Raw genomic sequence first — 25,917 nt, 5'->3', positions numbered from 1 at the left:
GTTACTTTGTAGTTCTGTTCACAAATAAATCTTTCGTAGTTGTTTCTCCAATAAATTAAAACTACCTGATTTATGAAGATTTTTTTCATTTTAATTTGTGTGAATGTATTATTTTCCTTTAATAACGTGTTGATAACATCGTTGCTAGTGCAATCACTGTGTATGTAAGTTGTTTAAAGTATACAACACCTGATACAGATGTAATTGGCATTTTTATAGTGAATTAAAAGCTGAAAGAAGACAAATAATTTAGTACAGAAAGAATCGATTAATGTTACGATTACATATTTTTAGAATATTCGTTACAAAAGCTTGTCATTATAATCCAAGCCCACTATCGCGACAGCCTTTGCCAGTGAGTCGCTTTGGTCACAGGGTTGCCCCGTATTCATTTCATGTCTAGTCAGACATCGGAAACGTATGTCCTGTACGGGTGTGCAGTGGTGTGACGTTAGGGCTTGCAATCCGGGACAACCTGGTACTTTAGTGGCCCGCACAGAAAGTAAAAGATTGTTGTTAGTTTATTATGAGTTAAAAGTAAAACAAAAAATTAAAAGATATAAAAATGTAAACACAGATATATGTAAACGGCAAATAGTAAAGTCAAACGGATATAATGCTCAGATCAACACAGCTTCGTAGAATCAGTCAACGCTAAATTCAGTTTAGCGCAAAGTATGTTAACAAATTTTCTCCTTGCCATCTCTCGTACCATTCTGATTGCAGTACGTTCCATGGACATCACAAAAGTGCAGCGCAGATTAGTTATTACAAAACAATGACAACAATAAAAAATACCAAAATGTCACATTTAGGTGGAAAATGATCCATTCTTGATGTTTAGTGTACCCGAGTCTGTATAACGCATGTTTTTATGAACATTTAACTCTTATCATATCTTTATTCGGCAACACTGTCAATTATCCGCTAAGAAGTAATGGTTTAATAACGGGTAGTCTACTCAGTTTAGCAGGCCCAGATCTATTGGGGGGCGGGGGGACGGGAGGACAAACGGGGATGACTGCCCCGGGTAGCAATTTCAGGTGGCGCCAAATCTACACTACTGGCCATTAAAATTTCTGCACCAAGAAGAAATGCAGATGATAAACGGGTATTCATTGAACAAATAGATTATACTAGAACTGATACGTGATTACATTTTCACGCAATTTGGGTGCATAGATCCCGAGAAATCAGTACCCAGAACAACCACCTCTGGCCGTAATAACGGCCTTGATACGCCTGGGCATTGAGTCAAACAGAGCTTGGATGGCGTGTACAGGTACAGCTGCCCATGCAGCTTATCAAGAGTAGTGACTGGCGTATTGTGACGAGCCAGTTGCTCGGCCACCATTGACCAGACGTTTTCAGTTGGTGAGAGATCTGGAGAATGCGCTGTCCAGGGCAGCAGTCTAACATTTTCTGTATCCAGAAAGGCCCGTACAGGACCTGCAACATGCGGTCGTGCATTATCCTGCTGAAATGTAGGGTTTCGCAGGGATCGAATTAAGGGTAGAGCTACGGGTCGTAACACATCTAAAATGTAACGTCCACTGTTCAAAGTGCCGTCAATGCGAACAAGAAGTGACCGAGACGCGTACCCAATGGCACCCCATACCATCACGCCGTGATACACCAGTATGGCATTGACAAATACACGCTTCTAATGTGCGTTCACCGCGATGTCGCCAAACACGGATGCGACCATCCTGATGCTGTTAACAGAACCTGGATTCATCCGAAAAAATGACGTTTTGCCATTGTTGCACACAGGTTCGTCGTTGAGTACACCATCGCAGGCGCTCCTGTCTGTGATGCAGCGAAAGGGTAACCGCAGCCATGGTCTCCGAGCTGATAGTCCATGCTGCTGCAAACGTCGTCGAACTGTTCGTGCAGATGGTTGTTGTCTTGCAAACGTACCCATCTGTTGACTCAGGGGTAGAGACGTGGCTGCACGATCCGTTACCGCCATGCGGATAAGATGCCTGTCATCTCGACTGCTAGTGATACGAGGCCGTTGGGATCCAGCACGGCGTTCCGTATTACCCTCCTGAACCCACCGATCCCATATTCTGCTAGTAGTCATTGGATCTCGACCAACGCGAGCAGCAATGTCGCGACACGATAAACCGCAATCGCGATAGGCTACAATCCGACCTTTATCAAAGTCGGTAACGTGATGGTACGCATTTCTCCTCCTTACACGAGGCATCACAACAACGTTTCACCAGGCAACGCCGGTCAACTACTGTTTGTGTATGAGAAATCGGTTGGAAACTTTCCTCAGGTCAGCACGTTGTAGGTGTCGCCACCAGCGTCAGCCTTGTGTGAATGCCCTAAAATGCTAATCATTTGCATATCACAGCATCTTCTTCCTTTCGGTTAAATTTTGCGTCTGTAGCACGTCATCTTCACGGTGTAGCAATTTTAATGGCCAGTAGTGTATATTCATGAAGAAAGAAATCTTGTTTCACAAAGTGCCTTAGCATCCAGTGCACGTTGGTATATGGATTATTCATATGATTTTGAAAAGCATCCCCGTAGGTGATTTTGTGGGCAGGCGAAGCCCACTTCCATTTGACAGGATATGTCAATACGGAGAATTGTCGAATATGGGGTACGGAAAATCCACACGCAAATCAACCACAACTACTGCATCCTGAAAAGGTCACTGTGTGGTGCGGGTTTACGGCATCATTTATTATAGGGCCATATTTTTTTGAAGAGACAGATGCTTCCGATCCTGTTACCTGAAAAGTCACTGGCAAGCGCTATAAGTGTCTTTTGCGCAATCACGTCATTCCAGCTCTCCAATAGCGTGGATGTGTCGGTGGGATCATTTTTATGCAAGATGGCGCACCTCTGCACACTGCAAACCCAGTTAATTAACTGCTGAAGCGTCTTTTCGGAAATGTTGGAATTATCAGCCGCCATTTCCCTACAGCCTGGCCGTCCCGATCACCTTATCTTAATTCGTGTGACTTCTGGCTGTCGGACTATCTGAAAGATGTTGTGTTTAGTGTTCCGATTGCAAACTTAGCTGCATGGAAGGCAGGCATTGCGCAACACCTTCTGAACGTGACCACAGAAACACTTCAATCAGTTGTGGAGCATGCTGTTTCTCGATTTCAACTTGTTGCAGATAACGGTGTACAGCATATTAAACGTGTTTTGCGCCAGTCACACGGAAATTAATAATCCGATCTGATTTTGATTCATGCTTTTTATGCGGTGTTTGGCTTCAGGACAATTAAAAACCGATTTTTCCCATCCGATATAATATGAGTTTACCGTGGTGGATGGGCTTACGTAACTAACAGTATCACACCTGTACACCCATGCACACTGTGTAGTACAGTTTGTTTAACGTCAAACGTACACCTTAGGCATTGTTGTATGATTCATTTGTCATTTATAGTCCATCACTATTAAATTATGATGCTTACAGCGCCATCTATTGCTACATTTTGTAACTATTTATTTTTCTTCTGCCATACGTTTACCCCCTTCTCCGATAATATTCCGTTGCAAATTTGACATCATTCTGATCAGTGGTTTTATTTCTACAGCGGTTTGAAAGTTTAACTTTAATTATAATCATCCTGTATATGAAACTCTTCCAATAACTGTGCGCTACAGAACCACCATATTCTAGGAAAATCGACATTTTTTCCCTTACATTTTTGACGTCGTATATGAAGCGCTTGAGAGGGGGGAGGGCGCCACTATCAAGTTTTTGCCCCCGTTCGGAAATATCGTAGATCCGGGGCTGCAGCTTAGCACAATGGTTAGAGAAGTTTGTGGTGTCACAAGTGAGTGATATTCTGAAGTGAAAAGATATAACAGCAATTATCAAGACGAAAAAGATTGTAGCAAAATCGCCACAAATGTAATTAGATCTCTTAATACCGCAGGCTATTCAAATGATCGCGTAGATTATCAGTTGGATGTAAATGATGAAACTAAAAACTTCTTTGTCTGACAAAATCCTTAGTGATTTGAGACTGGAGGCGGCTAACCAAAAGCGTAGTGTGATATGAAACAATATGCACGTATCAAGGCATGCGTTGTTTTCAGTTCGTGGTGTAAGAAAAACACAGCTGACGGTTTATTACTAAGGACAATTGAGAACGTGTGAAAATAAGTGCTTGAGCTTATTGTGACTATAATGATTACACTGAAATCCAGTAATAGCGCTTTTCAGGGATATAGAGAGAAAATAGGAAAACCAAACAGTGGAAATGTTTTAGCAACCATCAAACTTCTTTCAAAGTACAATCCAGTATTACGCGATCTAATAAATAAACCAAACTAGTCCTAGACGCAAAAATACCTTAGCCCTTCAGTTCAAAATGTCCTTTCCCGTACAGCTGAAAAAGAAAGTATTAATGACATTAACGCTGCCTCATAACTTTCTATTATTATACATGCAACATAGAACATCTCAAAAAGATATCGATAAACTCAGATATTTATATACGTTACAGGGCAAAGACTTGTGACGTGAAGATAAATGAAAGCTTCTTAAGTTTTCGTGAAATAAAAGATCAAGGGGCGTTAGGGATAGAAAAGGAAATACTAAGTGCAATAGATGAAAAGGGACTTTTTGACTAATTGCTGTGATCAGGGTTATGACGGTTGTGCCAATATGTCGGGCATTCACAAAGCTATGACAACGAGAATTCAACAAAGACAAAAGACTGAAAGACAAAAGACTCCAAAATATGAGCATCGTGCAGTGCACACTTTGACTCTGTCACTTAACAATGCTACACGTGGAATTCAAGAAGTCAGGTCCTTTTACGACGCAGTAGAAATGCATCTATTCGTTATTCATAGAATTAAAAGATGGTAGCTTTTGGTTTCTTCTTGTACCTTAAAAAAGCTTGGCTTAACACGTTCGTCTTCGAGATAGCAGTCTGTAAAAGTCTTTCGTTATGCCATGTCTATTAGGCTACTTAATGATCTGTAAAAAGTAATATTGACATCTAAGTAAAGAGAAGAAAGAGAACAAGCTGTTGTTTTGAAAAACTAATTAGACAAATGTGAATTAATTTTTCATACAGCGCTGCAATCAAAACTTTGCAACTCAACATCTCAAATTATGCAATCGAAATATGTAGAGCTTGGTAAAGTGTGTTCTCTTGTTCAGAAGCAGCTGATAATTTATCTTATCGACACAATTTTTAAGAAGCAAAATGCTTCAAATGGCTCTAAGCACTATGGGACTTAACACTTGAGGTCATCAGTCCCCTAGACTTAGAACTACTTAAACCTAACTAACCTAAGGACATCACACACATCCATGCCCGAGGCACGATTCGAACCTGCGACCGTAGCAGCAGCGCAGTTCCGGACTGAAGCGCCTAGAACCGCTCGTCCACAGCGGCCGGCTGTAGAAGCAATGTTATCGGCTTCATCTTTGGCAAAGAAATGGGACATTTTAATGGCTATTTTGGCACAATTGCAACGAAGTTGAAGAGCATACTTGAGGGTGTACGTAATGTTAACCATATCTTCAAAATTATTTTCCCAAATTTTATAAATTATGTTTCCCGACAAGACATTGACAATGCAGCAGCAGTTCTCCAAAATGAATATGAGGAGGTTTTATCCAGTAAACTCACAGACCAAAAAACCTTTGAAAGAAGAAATAGCCTCGTTAACCTTTACAGCTGATTAACAAAACTACTAGTAACAGAGAATTCAATCATAGCTGAACGTTGCAGATTAATGCACAAACTTTTACCTGCTTTTAACTAATCCTGTTGCTGTTTCTTCGGCTGAACACTTATTTTTGAAGCTCATACTTATAAATAACTATCTGTGGAATTATATGACCCAATACAGAGTTAGTGATCTCAGCCTCCACAATATCCAAAGTGATCTACTGATGCCAGTGAAATAATCAATACCTTGCATCAAAGAAAGTATGGCGCATGGTCCAGTTTCACTAGAGGTCAAGATGAGTACATTGACGTTTTATAAATACAAATCAATCAGACAACAGACAGTCAATCACTAAAATGTGTATTTTCAATAACATTTGTAGGTATTAATAATTTTTGTTTAATATTTTGAATATAGTAAATGAATGATATATTTTGTTATACTACATGGGATTTTACAACATATTCCATTAAATTTCTGTTTCTACCTGCTGTAATGAAAGTTGCTTTAGTTAACGATAGGTTGCACATTTTAGATCGGCGGGTCAGACATTTAATTTTAGTAGGCGGGCCCATATCACGTACGTTATGTCCCTGGCTCTGTGGGTTCGTCCAAGTGCATTTGAACCTGAGTTTGATCTTATTTCCGTTGCTTTTAAGTCAGCTGTGTCACCGACTCAGCTAGGGTTGTCTCAATGTATGCTTATAGTACCAGTATATTTTATTTTATCACAGCAAATATCTTTATGACACAGGCAGTGTTCATAAAAGATTATGAATGAAAGGTAATCATTTTAAAAAATATCGAGACTTCTCAGAAAACATTACCACATTCCATCATTGATATGCACCCACAGAAATTTTGGAAAGTCGGCGCTCTTGAAAATAAAGACTCTCATAGCATTTGTCAGTTATGGTAGGAAACCCAGAACCCATGTTCTCGAAAAAAGATGCTCCAACAAAATACTGTGCTATTAGTCTTCGTAACTCACTTGCCTTTGCAGAATGAAGTGGTACAGTTGATCTGCGAGCGGGTTATCTGTTGCCCATATTCTGCAATTCTCTGTATTCACATGTAACTGCAGATGGAAATCGGCTTCATCTGTCCACATAATGTTCCCTGACCATTCATTGTCCACTTTTGTGCGAGCAAGAAATTCTCTAGAAAATGTTTATCTAAGTGGAAGGCCAGCATGAAACAACTCCTGAACCTGGGTAACTTTGTATGGATAATGGTGCAGGATGTTTCGTAGAATTGTATGCACTGTGCTCACAGGCATGTCCAAAACTTGGGCAAATCGCCATGCATTGCATGTTCACAAACCACTGCTTGAGCCCTCCTGCAGTGCTGTGGCCACATCTTCAACAGATGTTGGATCAATTGTTTTCCTTTCTCTGCCACATCGCATTTCAAAAGAACCTGTGTTTTGAACTTTCGTACTCATTTTCTGCAGATTCTTGGCAGATATCGGAACAACGCCTTTTTTCATGCCCTTGAGTGTACGTAATTTGTGCTACTGGCACACAGTCACCATTCTCACAAGGGAGTTTTACCAACAAAACGCGATCCTGCATTGAGACAGTCATGGTAAGCACCTCAGACACAAACCAAGGGACAATCGTGTACTCCACATCTTTTGTTTTGCATATTCTGCCGCTTACAGCACCATTAGTGTGAACATTTTTGTTGAATTGTTTTAGTTCCTCGATAATATTCAGTTCACATTTGACGTCATTCTGAGCAGTGGTTCGTTTTTTACAGCGCTTTGAAACTGGAACTTTAATTATAATCACACTGCATATAAAGTATGTATAACTGGAATCTTTTCCCAAACCCCTGGTTAGATTTCAACCAAATTTCAACCATAAAACAAACTTCACTAGTATCAGTACTGTTGGTTTTATAACCTCCTATCGGCAATAAGAATGGAGATACGGTCAAAAACGTATTTTTTCAGTCCCTGCTATATAGCATGCCGGGCACAACGGATGTGACGAGTGGAAATATTATTGGCCTGCCTTATGGACCTGTGTTGTAGGAGCTATATATGTGGATGGGATGATTGGGGGCAGGTTGAGATGAACAGAGGTGGGGATGATCAGAGATGGGCATGAACAGAGAGAGGAGGCAGGAGGAGATGGACAGAGAGAGGGTGGAGGAGGGGATGGACAGACGGAGGGGCCAAGGAGAGGAGGAACAGATGGAGGGGGAGAGGAGGTAGATAGGGAGAGGGGGAGGAGATGGACAGAGAGACTGTGCAGGAACAGGTGGAGAAGGAGGTGGAGGAGGAGGAGGAGGAGGAGGAGGAGGAGGAGAAGGAGGAGGAGGACTTGGACATGAAGTTGGGACTGGAGGAGTTGGACAGAGAGAAGGATGGGGAGAGCACAGAAAGTGAGAGGGGAAGAAGAAGATGTGCAAAGACACAGAGGAAGAGGAGATGGACAGAAGAAGAGGAGATGGACACAAGGATGAGGGCAAAAGATATGGTCAGAGAGACAGGCCAGAGGCCAGCGATAGAGTTGGGAGGTGAGAGATGGAGGTGTGCAGATGAGGTGGAGAGAGATGGAGTGTGGAATGGGTGGATACTATGAGTGGTGAAGAGGACGTGTGTGTAGTATATGTGTCAAACAGATATGTGGACAAAACAATGGAGAAAAGGCTAGTAGATATATAAGGCAGGCTGTACGTATGTCCAGTATCTCCCACTGAATCCCTGCATCGATTTTAATCAAATCTGACTCATAAAAAGCAAACTTCATAAGTATCAGAACTGTGGTGTTTATACCCTCCTAGTTCCAATAGGAACAGAGATAAGGTCAGAAACTTGTGTTTCAGTCTGTGGCAGCTCCAATACGAACAGAGATAAGGTCAAAAACGTGTGTCTCAGTCCATGGCATATAGGCACCTCTGCATGTCAGGCAAGTGTGTGAAAGTAGTATTCGCCTGCTTTTCTGGGCAGCCTACTTGTCAGGGTCATGAAACATATTTCCAGCCTGTGTCTTGTAAGCTTCCTCAGTGATAGCCATGTTGGAGTAGTATCAGCTTGCTTTATTGTTTTGCATGTGCCACATGTGCAGATGGGCATTGGTAGTGTAAGGCTGAGATATATAGAGAAGGGGGTCAACATAGAGAAGGGGTGGGAGAGAATAGATAGAAAGAAAGTGGCGCAAAATGAGATGGACGCAGAGAGGCACAGCATCCAGGGGAGAAGATGCCGAGCAGCCACCAGAGTAGACTGGAACAAGACAATAGGACGATAAGTAAAGAACACAAAAAATGATGCCAATGAAAGAAGCAAGCCGTGTCGACATAGGGGAACAGCGATAGGGAGGGCTTGGGTGGATACTGGACTGGCAGAGCAGAGTCCATAGAGATGCAACCAAGGCCCAAAAAGAATGTACAATGGGATCTTGGAGCACGCGGGGCTGTCTAGCTCAGTACAGAGATGTCCACAAAGGAGACGGATGTGGGTGCAGTGGTGGCGACTGCTGGGAACTGTATCACAAGGGCTGGCTGGCCATGATAGGACCAGTGAGTGAGCGGATATTGGCATCGGCAGGCTGGCAAGTACAGGAGAGGTGGCTGAGACAGGGTTGGTTACTACAGAAGGGTTGGCTACGACAAGTAGAGGTCTGTATTTGACGTTTATGCTCGCTTTAAATTCAAATGGCTCTGAGCACTATAGGACTTAACTTCTGAGGTCATCAGTCCTCTAGAACTTAGAACTACTTAAATCTGACTAACCTAAGGACATCACACACATCCATGCCCGAGGCAGGATTCGAACCTGCGAGCGTAGCGGTCTCGCGGTTCCATACTGTAGCGCCTAGAACCGCTCGGCCACTCCGGCCGGCTGCTCGCTTTAACTCTCTAGCATGTTGTTCCCTGAAAACCCGGTAGATGTCAATGCAACCGCTTTGGACTGAGGAAGCATCTGCACTCGACCTCTTGTCGTGTGTTCAAGCATTTCACGCCCGAATTGCCCGGCCGTCTACTCCAGCTATCCAAGCGCCCTTCGATCGCTCGCTGTTGGATTACGGCATACGAACTTGAGATAAAGGAAAGTATGAATGCGAAACTTGATTCGAAAGCATTTATCCTGAGTGCGAAAGACAATGGTGTCAGCAATGTTTGGGAGAGATTTTCATTAGTGGCTGATAAGGAAGTCGGCAACATGAACTGTGGCAAGTGGTCTGCTCTCCTGTCTTAAAGACCCGCCACCACACATCTGAAGGCACAGGTCTGCAGTACACGACAAAGTATAAATCCTAAAGCATTCCCGGTTTCATTGAAAGCTACGGTAATTAAAAAAAAAGGTGCTTAGAAATGAGTACCATAGGTCTTCGTCGATTTACATTAATATTTGTTGAAGGATTTCACCATCTACGTCAGAAGCTTGTAAACATTGGTTCAGAATTGGGACATATAGACGTCTCCAATATTTGGCCTCATCCTACGGCAGTATCACGAATCACTGAAAGGACAAGTCGATTAAAAAAAATGAGCGAGTATGATGCCATACATTATCCAGGGCATAGACTTGAATGCATATGAATGTACAGCGAATATTTGGACCAATACACATTGGAAAATGTTTTAATATATGTTACTGCCCACTTGCTAACAAGATTAGACATTGATAAATACACTCCTGGAAATGGAAAAAGGAACACATTGACACCGGTGTGTCAGACCCACCATACTTGCTCCGGACACTGCGAGAGGGCTGTACAAGCAATGATCACACGCACGGCACAGCGGACACACCAGGAACCGCTGTGTTGGCCGTCGAATGGCGCTAGCTGCGCAGCATTTGTGCGCCGCCGCCGTCAGTGTCAGCCAGTTTGCCGTGGCATACGGAGCTCCATCGCAGTCTTTAACACTGGTAGCATGCCGCGACAGCGTGGACGTGAACCGTATGTGCAGTTGACGGACTTTGAGCGAGGGCGTATAGTGGGCATGCGGGAGGCCGGGTGGACGTACCGCCGAATTGCTCAACACGTGGGGCGTGAGGTCTCCACAGTACATCGATGTTGTCGCCAGTGGTCGGCGGAAGGTGCACGTGCCCGTCGACCTGGGACCGGACCGCAGCGACGCACAGATGCACGCCAAGACCGTAGGATCCTACGCAGTGCCGTAGGGGACCGTACCGCCACTTCCCAGCAAATTAGGGACACTGTTGCTCCTGGGGTATCGGCGAGGACCATTCGCAACCGTCTCCATGAAGCTGGGCTACGGTCCCGCACACCGTTAGGCCGTCTTCCGCTCACGCCCCAACATCGTGCAGCCCGCCTCCAGTGGTGTCGCGACAGGCGTGAATGGAGGGACGAATGGAGACGTGTCGTCTTCAGCGATGAGAGTCGCTTCTGCCTTGGTGCCAATGATGGTCGTATGCGTGTTTGGCGCCGTGCAGGTGAGCGCCACAATCAGGACTGCATACGACCGAGGCACACAGGGCCAACACCCGGCATCATGGTGTGGGGAGCGATCTCCTACACTGGCCGTACATCACTGGTGATCGTCGAGGGGACACTGAATAGTGCACGGTACATCCAAACCGTCATCGAACCCATCGTTCTACCATTCCTAGACCGGCAAGGGAACTTGCTTTTCCAACAGGACAATGCACGTCCGCATGTATCCCGTGCCACCCAACGTGCTCTAGAAGGTGTAAGTCAACTACCCTGGCCAGCAAGATCTCCGGATCTGTCCCCCATTGAGCATGTTTGGGACTGGATGAAGCGTCGTCTCACGCGGTCTGCACGTCCAGCACGAACGCTGGTCCAACTGAGGCGCCAGGTGGAAATGGCATGGCAAGCCGTTCCACAGGACTACATCCAGCATCTCTACGATCGTCTCCATGGGAGAATAGCAGCCTGCATTGCTGCGAAAGGTGGATATACACTGTACTAGTGCCGACATTGTGCATGCTCTGTTGCCTGTGTCTATGTGCCTGTGGTTCTGTCAGTGTGATCATGTGATGTATCTGACCCCAGGAATGTGTCATTAAAGTTTCCCCTTCCTGGGACAATGAATTCACGGTGTTCTTATTTCAATTTCCAGGAGTGTATGATACTCGTGGTAACCCTCTTTTCTGAGAAGAAAAAAAATCTCGATGATTTATTAAGAACTACGTTAAGAAAATATTATTGAATTTGTTAGAATTAAACTCCCAGCAGTTGTATAAGGTTTTATCTGTCATTGATATAGGGCAATAATTGTTTGAAGAGAGTTCTGAAACTCACTTTCGAGGACGATTATTTGATAAATGAGGTTTTAGTGGTTTATTCCATGACTTAATGTGCGTTGTCCAAAGTGCGACAGCGGTTTGCGGTAGCGACAGGAACCTCGGGGATGAAAGGGGCTGCGCATTTTGAGTTTGGCCTGCGATGCGCGGCTGGCGCGGACGCCGTCGCAGCACTCCACAAGTGACCAGTGCTGCGACGGAAGCCATGCGACTGAAGTGTTCTATCTACTATTGTCGCATGATGTCTAAGCAATGAAAACTACAATAAGACACTCACAGAAAGTAATACTCTGTGAGTTAGTCTATCAGCATCGGTGTCTTTATACAGGGTGTTACAAAAAGGTACGGCCAAACTTTCAGGAAACATTCCTCACACACAAAGAAAGAAAATATGTTATGTGGACATGTGTCCGGAAACGCTTACTTTCCATGTTAGAGCTCATTTTATTACTTCAAATCATATTAATCATGGAATTGAAACACACAGCAACAGAACGTACCAGCGTGACTTCAAACACTTTGTTACAGGAAATGTTCAAAATGTCCTCTGTTAGCGAGGATACATGCATCCACCCTCCATCGCATCGAATCCCTGATGCGCTGATGCAGCCCTGGAGAATGGCGTATTGTATCACAGCCGTCCACAATACGAGCACGAAGAGTCTCTACATTTGGTACCGGAGTTTCGTAGACAAGAGCTTTCAAATACCCCCATAAATGAAAGTCAAGAGGGTTGAGGTCAGGAGAGCGTGGAGGCCATGGAATTGATCCGCCTCTACTAATCCATTGGTCACCGAATCTGTTGTTGAGAAGCGTACGAACACTTCGACTGAAATTTGCAGGAGCTCCATCGTGCATGAACCACATGTTGTGTCGCGCTTGTGTAAAGGCACATGTTCTAGCAGCACAGGTAGAGTATCCCGTATGAAATCATGATAACGTGCTCCATTGAGCGTAGGTGGAAGAACATGGGGCCCAATCAAGACATCACCAACGATGCCTGCCCAAACGTTCACAGAAAATCTGCGTTGATGACGTGACTGCACAATTGCGTGCGGATTCTCGTCAGCCCACACATGTTGATTGTGAAAATTTACAATTTGATCACGTTGGAATGAAGCCTCATCCGTAAAGAGAACATTTGCACTGAAATGAGGATTGACACATTGTTGGATGAACCATTCGCAGAAGTGTACCCGTGGAGGCCAATCAGCTGCTGATAGTGCCTGCACACGCTGTACATGGTACGGAAACAACTGGTTCTCCCGTAGCACTCTCCATACAGTGACGTGGTCAACGTTACCTTGTACAGCAGCAACTTCTCTGACGCTGACATTAGGGTTATCGTCACCCGCACGAAGAATTGCCTCGTCCATTGCAGGTATCCTCGTCGTCCTAGGTCTTCCCCAGTCGCGAGTCATAGGCTGGAATGTTCCATGATCCCTAAGACGCCGATCAATTGCTTCGAACGTCTTCCTGTCGGGACACCTTCGTTCTGGAAATCTGTCTCGATACAAACGTACCGCGCCACGGCTATTGCCCCGTGCTAATCCATACATCAAATGGGCATCTGCCAACTCCGCATTTGTAAACATTGCACTGATTGCAAAACCACGTTCGTGATGAACACTAACCTGTTGATGCTACGTACTGATGTGCTTGATGCTAGTACTGTAGAGAAATGAGTCGCATATCAACACAAGCACCGAAGTCAACATTACTTTCCTTCAATTGGGCCAACTGGCGGTGAATCGAGGAAGTAGAGTACATACTGACGAAACTAAAATGAGCTCTAACATGGAAATTAAGCGTTTCCGGACACATGTCCACATAACATCTTTTCTTTATTTGTGTGTGAGGAATGTTTCCTGAAAGTTTGCCCGTACCTTTTTGTAACACCCTGTATTGAAAGCTTCATAAGTACAAGGGCACCCTGTTCCATCACCGTTAGAGTTGGAAAACTGCCATTTGGTCGAAAATTCCTTTGCTTGTTCCAAAAGTTTTTCTATTCAAGGAACTGAAAATAAATAGCAGAAATTTCGTACACAAAGCTGGACAGTACTTCTTCCACAATTCTGCTGCCGCGCGGTCTATGGGGCCTTGTCACGTACCCCTCCCCTCCCCCCCCCCCGCCCCCCGCCATCCCCGCCGGAGGTTTGAATCCTCCCTCGGGCATGGCTGTGTGTGTGTGTGTGTGTGTGTGTGTGTGTGTGTGTTGTCCTTAGCGTAAGTTAATTTAAGTTAGACTAAGTAGTGTGTAAGCCTAGGGACGCATGACCTCAGCAGTTTGGACCAATTGGAACTTACCACAAATATCCAAAACAATTCTGCTGCCGTATTCAGTAGAGATTCGGAAGGAAAATACTGGAGACCCTCCATCTGGAATGTAACGTATGTACCATAAAAGATATCTTCTGTAACACGTTTTACAACGATTTGCAGAATAAAGATGTAGGTGTAGAATTTACAAAAGGTAACACACATTCAAAGCCTTAAGGAGTAAACTCAGCCATGTGGTCGTTAGAAAGTTGACTTCGAAATGACTGAAATCAAATGAGGAGTGTCGTTGGCACTAGGGAGAAATTGAACGAGAATCGGCGGGTGCGAGAACGTTTGATCACATATACATCTGGCCTGTTGTTGGGATCTTCTTTTCGTTATACGTGATGGAAGAGCGTGACACAAGCCACTGGAAAGCATTGATAGCAGTATTTATTTTAACAGCAGCAACTTGACCGCCTCGATTGGCGAGTCTACTCGATTACTTAATGTTCCATGAGAACATAGCGTTTAGTATTGAGCCATTTTATTTCATTAAAAAACAGTTAGAGCGTACTGCAACAGATTCAGCGAATGAGCGGATAGAAGGATCTACACAGAGTGAGGAAACATTAGCGGCTTAGAGTGGCACGGCTGTGTACCCCTCTTTCAAACGTTCGGTATCCAACAACAACAGCAACCAAGTGAACCTGGATACGGCGTCAACTGGGCAGGTCGACGCCAAAAAAGAAACTTTAGTCTTGGATTAGCGTAATCCAAGAAGTGTCAATTAGATTTTGTCTCGCTGGCTCTATTATGACCACCAGAACTTAAGTGATGTGTGTGCCGGTATATCAGGAAAATTAAACGATAGGCAAAACCATTTCTTTCTTAAAGAGCAATGCGAATTTCCCAAAATCAATATCGGGGAAATTATTGAAGTTATATATGCGGGAAATAGCTAGAAACTATTTCAGTGCTTAAGGAACTAATTAGATCCTATCCATAGTCTCTGTAGAGTCGGAAACACATCAGTTTGAGTTGCAAGCTTACTGCGCTGCTCTTTGTTTTGCAGTCTTACCGACGAACTATGCAGATGAAATACACCCTACAAACTACGATAAGTTTATTGACTTGTCAGTGACTTTGTTAAGGGTTTAGACTAGTTACATTAGACTAATGATTAACCCATTTACTGTTAAAATTCATTTAATATATATCTACAAAATAAAAGGTCAAAAACTGTCTTCTTTTGCGATAAATAATAGACTTTCACTACAAAAAAGATTTAAGGTGACCAGTTTTGAAAACTGGTGTCCCGGCGGAGGTTCGAGTCCTCCCTCGGGCATGGCCGTGTGTGTTTGTCCTTAGGATAATTTAGGTTAAGTAGTGTGTAAGCTTAGGGACTGATGACCTTAGCAGTTAAGTCCCATAAGATTTCACACACATTTGAACATTTTTTGAAAACTGGTGAAGTGGGACACACGTGTCCAACGAACATAATTAGAGACACGTTTTTATATGAACCTAGAATTTTTAGAGTTAAAATTTTAATTTTAGAATGATCGTATCACAATGGAAAATATGGAAAAAGTATAACAAATCAGTACCAAAACACATTTATTCCCCTGACAATGAAAAACGTGAAATAGCGCACACAAGTTTTCATCATAACGTTCGAACATGACTTTGACATACCACACACCAAATTTTTCTACATTCTTCGAAGTTTTCTGGGGCAAATACGTCCCACTATATACAAGTCATGTACAAACCAACAGAGTTACTGGGGTGTATAGTAATGTTTCAAAACAATGTCTGTGATGTACAAGAAAATACAGTTAGTTACTTCAGATATTCTTGGAATGGAGAAGATGGTGAGTTGATCTGATTTTAGTGAAACAAACGCACTTTCCTCTGCCTATGAACGTACGCCGTCCCATTTGATCGCTCACGTAATTCTGTTTATCCATCCCTATTATTTTTCTCCAAGTTCCGAAAGTATGTCGCTACATGCTAACCCTAGAAAGATATGAGCTATAGACGTCCCAGTGCTCAAAATTCTGTATTGTTTTAATGGGCCATATGTATCCCATCATCCTCGAAAGGGTTAAAATCTTGCTTCGTGTCTAGATGACTGAGGAAATTATTGAATAACGAAACTCACGTCGATTCCCTTCTCAGTTACAGCATGTATTTGAAACAGAAGCAACGATTATCAATTACCTCTACGTCTTTGGTTGGCCGCTAAACTATAGAGCATTACGAATCAAGGCTTTGTGTTGCGCCTGCCGAATAATTATCGAAGTAACAGCGCGTAAGCACAAATTAATTCCATTTGACAGTAGTAGCGGTAACGAGAACGTTCAGTTTGAAGTATTCATCACGTGCGGAAGTGAAAGGTGCCTTAGATATTTATTCGCAGTGGCATCGATACAGAGCTGCCGGGTCACCGTGGAAAGAGATTTCTGGAACACAGAGTTTTTCTGTTGCGCTGCCTCCAAATAACGCGTGAGAATCACTGGAGTGGCTCCGTATCAGCTGCGTGCCAAACACGCCAGCTGCACATTTCAGGCGTCGAAGGGCTTTAGTGTTACAAAGAGACTAATTCACGATTCATTGTTGCCGCATGGAGCCGGCGCAACAGCAGTGGAAGTGCTTGGCACTCACCGACAGTCGTCTGAGATGGCGGTAGTTGCGCTGGTGGTTGCACTGCTACTGCCCGGAGCGAGTTGTTGGGCGTCCCCAGTTCCACTGGAAAGCGACGTGCTGGCCCTGGCAGTAGACTTCTTGCGGTTCAGAAGCGCCCGAACCGTCGTCGCTTACACCTGCACCCATTATGGTCAGTCTGATGTTTCATTGTTCGCCACAGAACACTGTAACAAGCTATTCTATTCTACCTGTATGCATATTTGGATGGATGTTGTTGTCTTCCAACCTTCAGTGCAAACCACTGCGACTGCTGTAGGTGTCGCATAGAGCAGTGATGCTTGAGGAAATAGAGGGTAGCAGCAAAGTTTATGAAGGGATGTTGGTGGGGATCAACCCGTGGCCTGATTTTCTGCGATTTACACTACAGGCCATTAAAATTGCTACACCAAGAAGAAATGCAGATAATAAACGGGTATTCATTGGACACATATATTATACTACAACTGACATGTGATCACATTTTCAAGCAATTTGGGTGCATAGATCCTGAGAAATCAGGACCACCTCTGGCCGTAATAACGGCCTTGATACGACTGAGCATTGAGTCAAACAGAGCTTAGATGGCGTGTACAGGTACAGCTGCCCATGCAGCTTCAACACGCTGCCACAGTTCATCAAGAGTAGTGACTGGGGTATTGTGACCAGCCAGTTGCTCGGCCACCATTGACCAGACGTTTTCAGTTGGTGAGAGATCTGGAGAATGTGCTGGCCAGGGCAGCAGTCGAACATTTTTTGTATCCAGAAAGGCCCGTACAGGACCTGCAACATGCGGTCATGCATTACCCTGCTGAAATGTAGGGTTTCGCAGGGATCGAATGAAGGGTAGAGCCACGGGTCGTAACACATCTGAAATGTAACGTCCACTGTTCAAAGTGCCGTCAGTGCAAACAAGAGGTGACCGAGACGTGTGACCAATGGCATCCCATACCATCACGCCGGGTGATACGCCAGTATGGCGATGACGAATACACGCTTCCAATGTGCGTTCACCGCGATGTCGCCAAACACGGATGCGACCATAATGATGCTGTAAACAGAACCTCGATTCATCCGAAAAAATGACGTTTTGCCATTGGAGCACACAGGTTCGTCGTTGACTACACTAGCGCATGCACTCCTGTCTGTGATGCAGCGTCAAGGGTAACCGCAGCCATGGTCTCCGAGCTGATACTCCATGCTGCTGCAAACGTCGTCGAACTGTTCGTGGAGATGGTTGTTGTCTTGGAAACGTCCCCATTTGTTGACTAAGGGATCGAGACGTGGCCGCACGATCCGTTACAGCCATGCGGATAAGATGCCTGTCATCTCGACTGCTAGTGATACGAGGCCGTTGGGATCCAGCACGGCGTTCCGTATTACCCTCCTGAACCCACCGATTCCATATTCTGCTAACAGTCATTGGATCTCTGCCAACGCGAGCAGCAATGTCGCGATACGGTAAACCGCAATCGTGATAGGCTACAATCCGACCTTTATCAAAGTCAGAAACGTGACGGTACGCATTTCTCCTCCTTACACGAGGCATCACATCAACGTTTCACCAGGCAACGCCGGTCAGCTGCTGTTTGTGTATGAGAAATCGGTTGGAAACTTTCCTCATATCAGCACGTTGTAGGTGTCGCCACCGGCGCCAACCTTGTGTGAATGCTCTGAAAAGCTAATCATTTGCATATCACAGCATCTTCTTCCTGTCGGTTAAATTTTGCATCTGTAGCACGTCATCTTCACGGTGTAGCAATTTTAATGGCCAGTAGTGTATTTGTTGAAACCTTTTTATTCCGGAGCACACGTTGCGGGACAATGCTTTCCACTAGCATGGAGTGAGGCGTGGTGGCAGGAACAAGCAGTCTGGATCGCAAAGTAGCACTGGGAAACGACCCGACTCGGACAGAAGTAAAGTTGTGAGGACGGGGCGTGAGTCGTGCTTGGGTAGCTCAGTTGGTAGAGCACTTGCCCGCGAAAGGTGAAGGTCCCGAGTTCGAGTCTCGGTCCGGCACACAGTTTTAATCTGCCAGGAAGTTTCATATCAGGGCACACTCCGCTGCAGAGTGAAAATCTCATTCTGGAGTAATCATATTGTCTAATTTACAATGCTCGCTTGTTATCGGAAGATAGGAATCTTCATATAGACATGGAATATAACCAAACAAGAAACCATTTCATAGAGTTGCGTAAATTGACTGTACTAAAATGCCACCATTTGCTTTGCCAGTCAACCACTAATGATGAAAATCTCTTCCGGCGTTAGAATTCGAGCCGGCTATCTCCGAGTTACAAGCGAAACTGGGTTTTCTCATTTGTTACGGTTTTTTAGCCTCTGGAGCGCTGAGATCTAACTCTAGAGTCATGAGAACTGTGCTGCCTCTCTGCTTTTGTTCCTCTCTTTCTCTTTACGAGGCTGCAGCGAAAGGGAGGATTTGTCTGCCAGGATTTCTGGACATCCTTCTGTATCCTCCCCAAGGCTCGTCTCTTCACTGCTTCCGGAAGGAAGTTGTGGTTGGGTGGTTCTGTATTAGTACGTCTCGTTCTCATGATGTATGGCTTCTTCCACTCTGTCTCTTGGCCAGATAAACTCACATTTCGTATTGATATTCTACCTGTCAACATGTGCAGCATCTACTACAGCTCGCAATTCCTAATTAATATCTAGACTGTTTTATTACCGAACGTTGGGAAAGGGTGGCTGTATCGTGTGATGAGGGTGGTGTGGAGTGAGAAGAAGATTCAAGAAAAGGAGTAGGATGGATTGTAAGAACTGTAGGGGATTCACACTTATAGGGTCGAGAAGAAATTGAAAGAGGAGCAGCACGCCTTCAGACCTGGGAGATCAACTGTTGACCTCATATTTTCAGTGAGGCAGCTTCAGGACCACCACTATGAATCTGGGGAAGGCCTTGTGATGGCCTTTCTCGCAACAGAAAAGGCATTTGATAGCGTCTGGGTGGAAGAAAGGTATGAGAAGCACTAGAAAAGAAGGCAGTGGGAAATGAAACAATAAGCAGGGTGGAGGAGACGTGCTGTAGATGCCTGAGTCGCGTGAAAGTGGGGAATGAGAGGACGGATTGGTTCCAACACACAAGAGGTGTGAGACAGGGCAGTGCATTGTTACCTCTTCTCTTCTTTGTGGTCTTGGATGAGATAATGACTAAGGTTGTAGGAGGAAACTAGAGAAGAAAAGATGAAAGAAATGGTTTTCGTGGATGACTTTATGATCTCGAGGAACAGGGAAGAGAGGATTCAGGAACAGCTGGATGCTTGGGAAGAAACTGTAAAACAGTATGCAATGAATTTTAATCTTAAAAGTGAGAGAGCCTGGTTACAGCTAGAAAGAAAGATTGACCAACAAGCAGAATGAGGACTGGAGGTGAAGAGTTGAGGGAGGTGGAGAATTTTCAGTACTTGGGGAGTGTGACAGAGGAAAATGGAAGGAATGAGGAAGAAATCAGTGAACGTGGCAAACAGACAGAAGCATTCCTGCAAAACGCTAGGATCCTGGTTTGGGATAAAGACGTCCCACGAAGAAGCAAAGAAGTGATATACAGAAGTTACTACAGAAGAGGTGAGGACTGGACCAGAGTGAGCACGGGAAGATGGCGAGGAAACAGGACTAGATGGCGAGGTTTATGTTCCAAACAGTCGTACCCTGGGACTGTTACTGTTCAAGATGATGATGATGATGACAGGTGTATGCGATGTGTCGGCATGCTTTTAGTAATAAGAGTACGTGTGCCCTCAGCCAGTGTATTGCTCCCTTGGTTGCAGAAAAAAATCTTAATTTTTGATCTTTTGTTTGGACTAAGGAGGAACTGGGAAGTTGTCCTCCCTGTTTCTACGCTGTCCCACGCTTCTGTTCACTCTCTATTGATGTGTTCCTTTAGTTTCTAATTTGAAATGGCTCTTGTGCCTAGTATCTCTTCCGCCTTCTCATATTCTCCCTTTTCGAAAAGATAGTGCCCGATCACCAATGATTGGTCTAGTGGAGAGGTACAGTTTACCCTGAGGATGTCACTCCATTAGAATAGCCAGTTTGCTCACCAGATTCGGAACGGAATTGCTTGGGACGCACTATACAGAGGGAACCTTATGAAAGATCATTGCTGATGTCATGAAGGTACTTTAGCAAACGGAGGCGTTATCGCAAGCAATTGTGGATGGCCTCTGGTGCATCCTACACAGCTGTCTGAGGGCATGGCAAGCCATATTGACGTTCTGTCGGAGGGACACTGTATACAGTGAGTTTCAAATACGGACCTGGCCGTTTTCTTGATGTACGTTATAATCTACCGTATTGCTGTGACAAGTGTGTGGACAGTGTCTGTTCAATGCACACGTTCTTATCGTGTCTCATGCCTCAATGACGGACGTAAGAGCAGCTTGGACAGCACGCCTTCACAAGGCAAACTGCATGACGGCGCTGTGTAGCAGGCTGCCTCACTATGGGTTCAATTACTACAACAGAGGGTGCTTCACGTAGGGCGCAAAAGCGGTGTTTGGCGATGCACCAGAACAGGGTAAAGCATTACACACGAGGTGTGGGATTTAGACACACTGGTTCGCTTGCGTGAACTGATAAGTAGCCTGCGGTCTATGGAAGAATCTCAGCATTATGAATACCGAAACTAAAAAAAGAAATCGCACTGTTTCTCAGACCTAACATGACGAAATCAATGATTTCTTTTCGGCACCAGTCAACCGCCATACTGCAGTTACAAAGTGTCAGTTAAAGGCCACGGATCACTCATCCAACACAAGTACTTTCAACCTATCACACGTTACAATAAACACAACCAGAAAAGTAATAATGAGAAGAAATGATAGACAGTGACAATCTCAGCGTAGCCATGATCAAAAATGTTGCGGAGAACATAATACCAGCGTTGATAGGCGTATTTGATTTCACTCTCGTGAACGGGGTACATCTGACCTAACGGAAACGAAGTACAGTTGGACCTATTCCTAATAAGGAAAAAGCCACAGCAGTCTTGTGATTGTCAGCCTCTCAACAATTTACCCGCTGTGTACAAAGCCCTGGAGAATATCGTTCATGAACAGTTAGTCATATTCAACTCAAATGATAAATCACTATCAGTTCGATTTTCATATGCACTACATCACGAATCTTACCTTAGTAATATGGCACAAGTAACCTTGATGCCTCAATATCGACATTATTAGACTCCATGTAAGCATTAGATACCGTCTTATGTGACATCTCTCTCTCTCTTTATTCGTTTAGTCGGTTCCGACTCTTTGTGACCCCATGAACCAAATCACGCCACTTTTTCCTGTCTTGCACTTTCTCCCGTAGACCTTCCAGGTTGGAACATATTGCTTCTGTGATGCCATCGATCCATCTCATCCTCTGACGTCCTCTTCTTCTAGTTCCTTCAATCTTCCCCCGCATTAATGTTTTTTCCAGAGAGGCATGCCTTCGCATTGTGTGTCCAAAGTAGGTCAGCTTTTGTTTTAGCATTAGACCTTCCAGGGAGAAATCTGGTTTAATTTGCTCCAATATTGATCTGTTGGTTCTCTTTGCAGTCCATGGAACTCTAAGAAGTTTCCTCCAACACCACAATTCGAAGGAGTCAATTCTTCGCCGTTCGGCCTTTCTAATGGTCCAGGTCTCACATCCATACATCACAACTGGAAAGACCATAGCCCTCACAATACGGATCTTTGTTGCTAGTGTTATATCTCTGGACCTTATAACCTTGTCAAGGTTTGACATCGCCTGTCTACCGAGCAACAGGCGTCTCCGGATTTCATGGCTGCAGTCGCCGTCAGCAGAGATCTGGGAACCGAGATAACTGAACGTGGTCACTACCTCCATGGTTTCTCCTGCTATATCCCACGAATTGGTAGGTGTAGTTGCCATAATTTTCGTTTTCTTCACATTCAGCATAAGACCGGCCTTTTCACTTTCGTCTTTCACCTTCAGTAAGAGTGTTCTCAATTCTTCTTCACTTTCTGCCAACAGGATCGTATCATCCGCGTACCTGAGGTTGTTTACATTTATTCCAGCTATTTTCATTCCTGTGACATACTCTTCATAAAAATGCGAGAGCTTAAGTTTTCGAATAGTGCCTGGTATCGATCTGAAAGCTGGTTGAGAAAAAGCCAGTAGCATGTTATGTGTGAGAATGAAAAGTCATAGTGGAAGAAAATGCTTTTAGGAGTGCGTGAAGCTCATTTCTGAGACCGCTATATTCTTGCTTATACTCACTAGCATGATCCAAAACCTAAATGCGATAGAGTCACAAGCAGTTTTAGTGTCCCACCAGTAAATAATAAATTCCCAATCCCGCAAACACTTATTTGCTATTTTTCTTGACTATTTATTTATTGCTTTGTAGAGCATTGCCTACAACTGAACCACCAGCTGTAATCACTCTAACACAAATTATTACTATCAACAGCAATTTTTTCATGTACATGCGTACAGTACTCATTATTACACCCAACACAATACTACTTCCCATTATCATAACTATTGCTACTGTTAATAAAAACTATACCAACTTTTAAATCCAACTAAGTCTTACCGTTATTATTGTCCTACGACCAGTTGTCCTATCGGTCATTAGCATACACTAGAACTAATTCAAACAGATTATAAGTAGTAATAACATCAGATCTTCTCTGCAACATTACACATTCCACTTTTTGGTCCCCCTTCAGGTTCCCTGGGAACTGTGGAGGGCGTTGTGATAGCACCTGCCTCTTCTGTTCCCTGAAGACTTCCCGGTTGCAGAGGACGACTCTCCTGGTACGAGGGAGCAACGTTTCTGCAGGTGAATCGTCTTGCATATCGGGATATCTGTCCGTTCGCCGCATCTCTTGACTTCAGATTTCTCTGCTGCGTTGCTTCTCGATTTTCTGCCGAAACCTCCTGTAGCGCAGTAGGCATGGGTTGATTGATAAGGGCCGGCCGGAGTGGCCGTGCGGTTCTAGGTGCTACAGTCTGGAACCGAGCGACCGCTACGGTCGCAGGTTCGAATCCTGCCTCGGGCATGGATGTGTGTAATGTCCTTAGGTTAGTTAGGTTTAATTAGTTCTAAGCTCTAGGCGACTAATGACCTCAGAAGTTGACGCCATTTGAACCATTTGATTGATAAGGTAACGCGCTTACTCAAGCCTCTCTTGAAATAGCGTCGGCAATATGGTCCAAGTTCTGTCGTTCTATCTCACAGTGCAGTATCTCCTTGAAATGAAGTGTTTCGTGGCGATTCAGTTGAGGAGATCATTATCAGCAACATTGGTATACAGTGGACATCCCCAGATAGTATTTTCTGGAGTGCATTCTTCAATACAGGCATATTCTGTGATTTCTTTTCGACTAATTCGATACCAGTAGGTGGCGCAAGCCCCATGACCCGTCAAGAAATGTGTCCGGCCTTTTGTGGGTTTCAGATACCTCATTCCCAGTCTGTGTTTTACATTTGAAAGAATACCATTGGTGTGCCCCACTGTTCGGGCATCATCCCTTCGTTTCTGCCACAGGTGGTGGATCTGCTTGTGAATTTCCTGCTTGCTTATGGCCCATATTCATATTAAATTCAGTAATTCATGATGTAATTCCCTCTTCAGCCAACACAACGACGCTTTTTTCGTATTTGGAGATAGAGTGGATGTATTCCATCTATTACCTACATCTCAACTTACCCCGAGTACCAAAAGCGTCCATCAACCGAAGAAGTATTCTGTGATGCAGCCTGTTATATATTCGTGCTGGTGTTACGTGTAGTAGTGTGTGATCCTAAACAGTCGCAGTTGGCATAGCGTTATGCAAGTTCTACTCGAATCCGCCAAATTTATAAATTTTGATCCATCAAACTGGATCAACCATTCTGAATTTTGTAATTCCGTCGTCGGATTCCTAATAATCGATCCAGAGACTCTAAACACAGCACAGTTTTGTAGGATTTTATATCCATTTTTCTATTACGTCCAGGTTTTGAAGCCGCCAGCTGACAGCCACGGCAAATGACTCCGCCGCATGGTGGGAAGGCCACTCAAAAGCTGGACGTAATAGAAAAATGGGTATAAAATCCGACAAAACTGTGCTCTATTTAGATTCTTTGAGTCGCTTATTAGGAAATCGACGTCGGAATTACAAAATTCAGAATGGCGGATCCAATTTGGCGGATCAAAAATTACAGATTTAGTGGATTGGAGTTAAAATTCGGGTATAAACTACTGTGAAGTCCTTGATAACGAATTAGAAGTCGAAATTGCCGTATTGAAATGTTTTATTCGATATTTTACAGTTTTCACTAGAAATCATAATCACATTCGTCGCTTATGTCATTATAGCTTTCAGAAGAGTCGTTGTCGAGTTGTCCACTGGGAGATGGTTCGGAAAGCAGATCTTTTACCTAAGGTATCATCTGTTTATCTTCTTCAATTGCCATTTTCTGGCATCTCGAGATGAACGAATTCGAAGACGCTAGAAGCCGATGGAATACGATATGCGTTGTTTTCTCACGGAAATGTTTGGATGCAAAATTATCTCAGTTAGGCCGGGTATCCTTAGCCCAAGCTTCCTGTACACCTTCAGATAGTCAACCAATCGATAGTGGAGCAGCTTGGATTATAGCATATTTGTACGTGAGAACTATTTGGACTGACGTCGACATCGGGTATTACTGCAGAATATTTTGAGGACGGCGAAGTTGGCACCAGACTTACGAGAAATGTTCATTTTTTTCACAGTCTTGATAGATATGTTTTAATTCTAGAGTTTTCTGCATACAATTTAAATAGGTCTCCAGCATTTCGCGAAGAAAACAATATTACTCGGGGAAATTTTAATGTTGTAAAAATAATGACTTGCCAGATTGCGAAAAAAATTATGATCACAATTCCGAATAGCTCCTCAAGAATTCTACGGAAAACCCAAATGACATTTTTTGTGCAGATAATAGTGATGAGATAATTGCAATAATTATGGATCCATTTTTACGCACGGTAGAAAAATGACCGTCCACTAAAACGTGGAAATATATGCAAGCAAATACACTTGAACTCGT

Source organism: Schistocerca nitens, chromosome 1 (genome assembly GCF_023898315.1).
Source record: "Schistocerca nitens isolate TAMUIC-IGC-003100 chromosome 1, iqSchNite1.1, whole genome shotgun sequence".
Classification (NCBI taxonomy): Eukaryota; Metazoa; Arthropoda; class Insecta; order Orthoptera; family Acrididae; genus Schistocerca; species Schistocerca nitens.
This window is presented reverse-complemented; position numbering follows the sequence as displayed.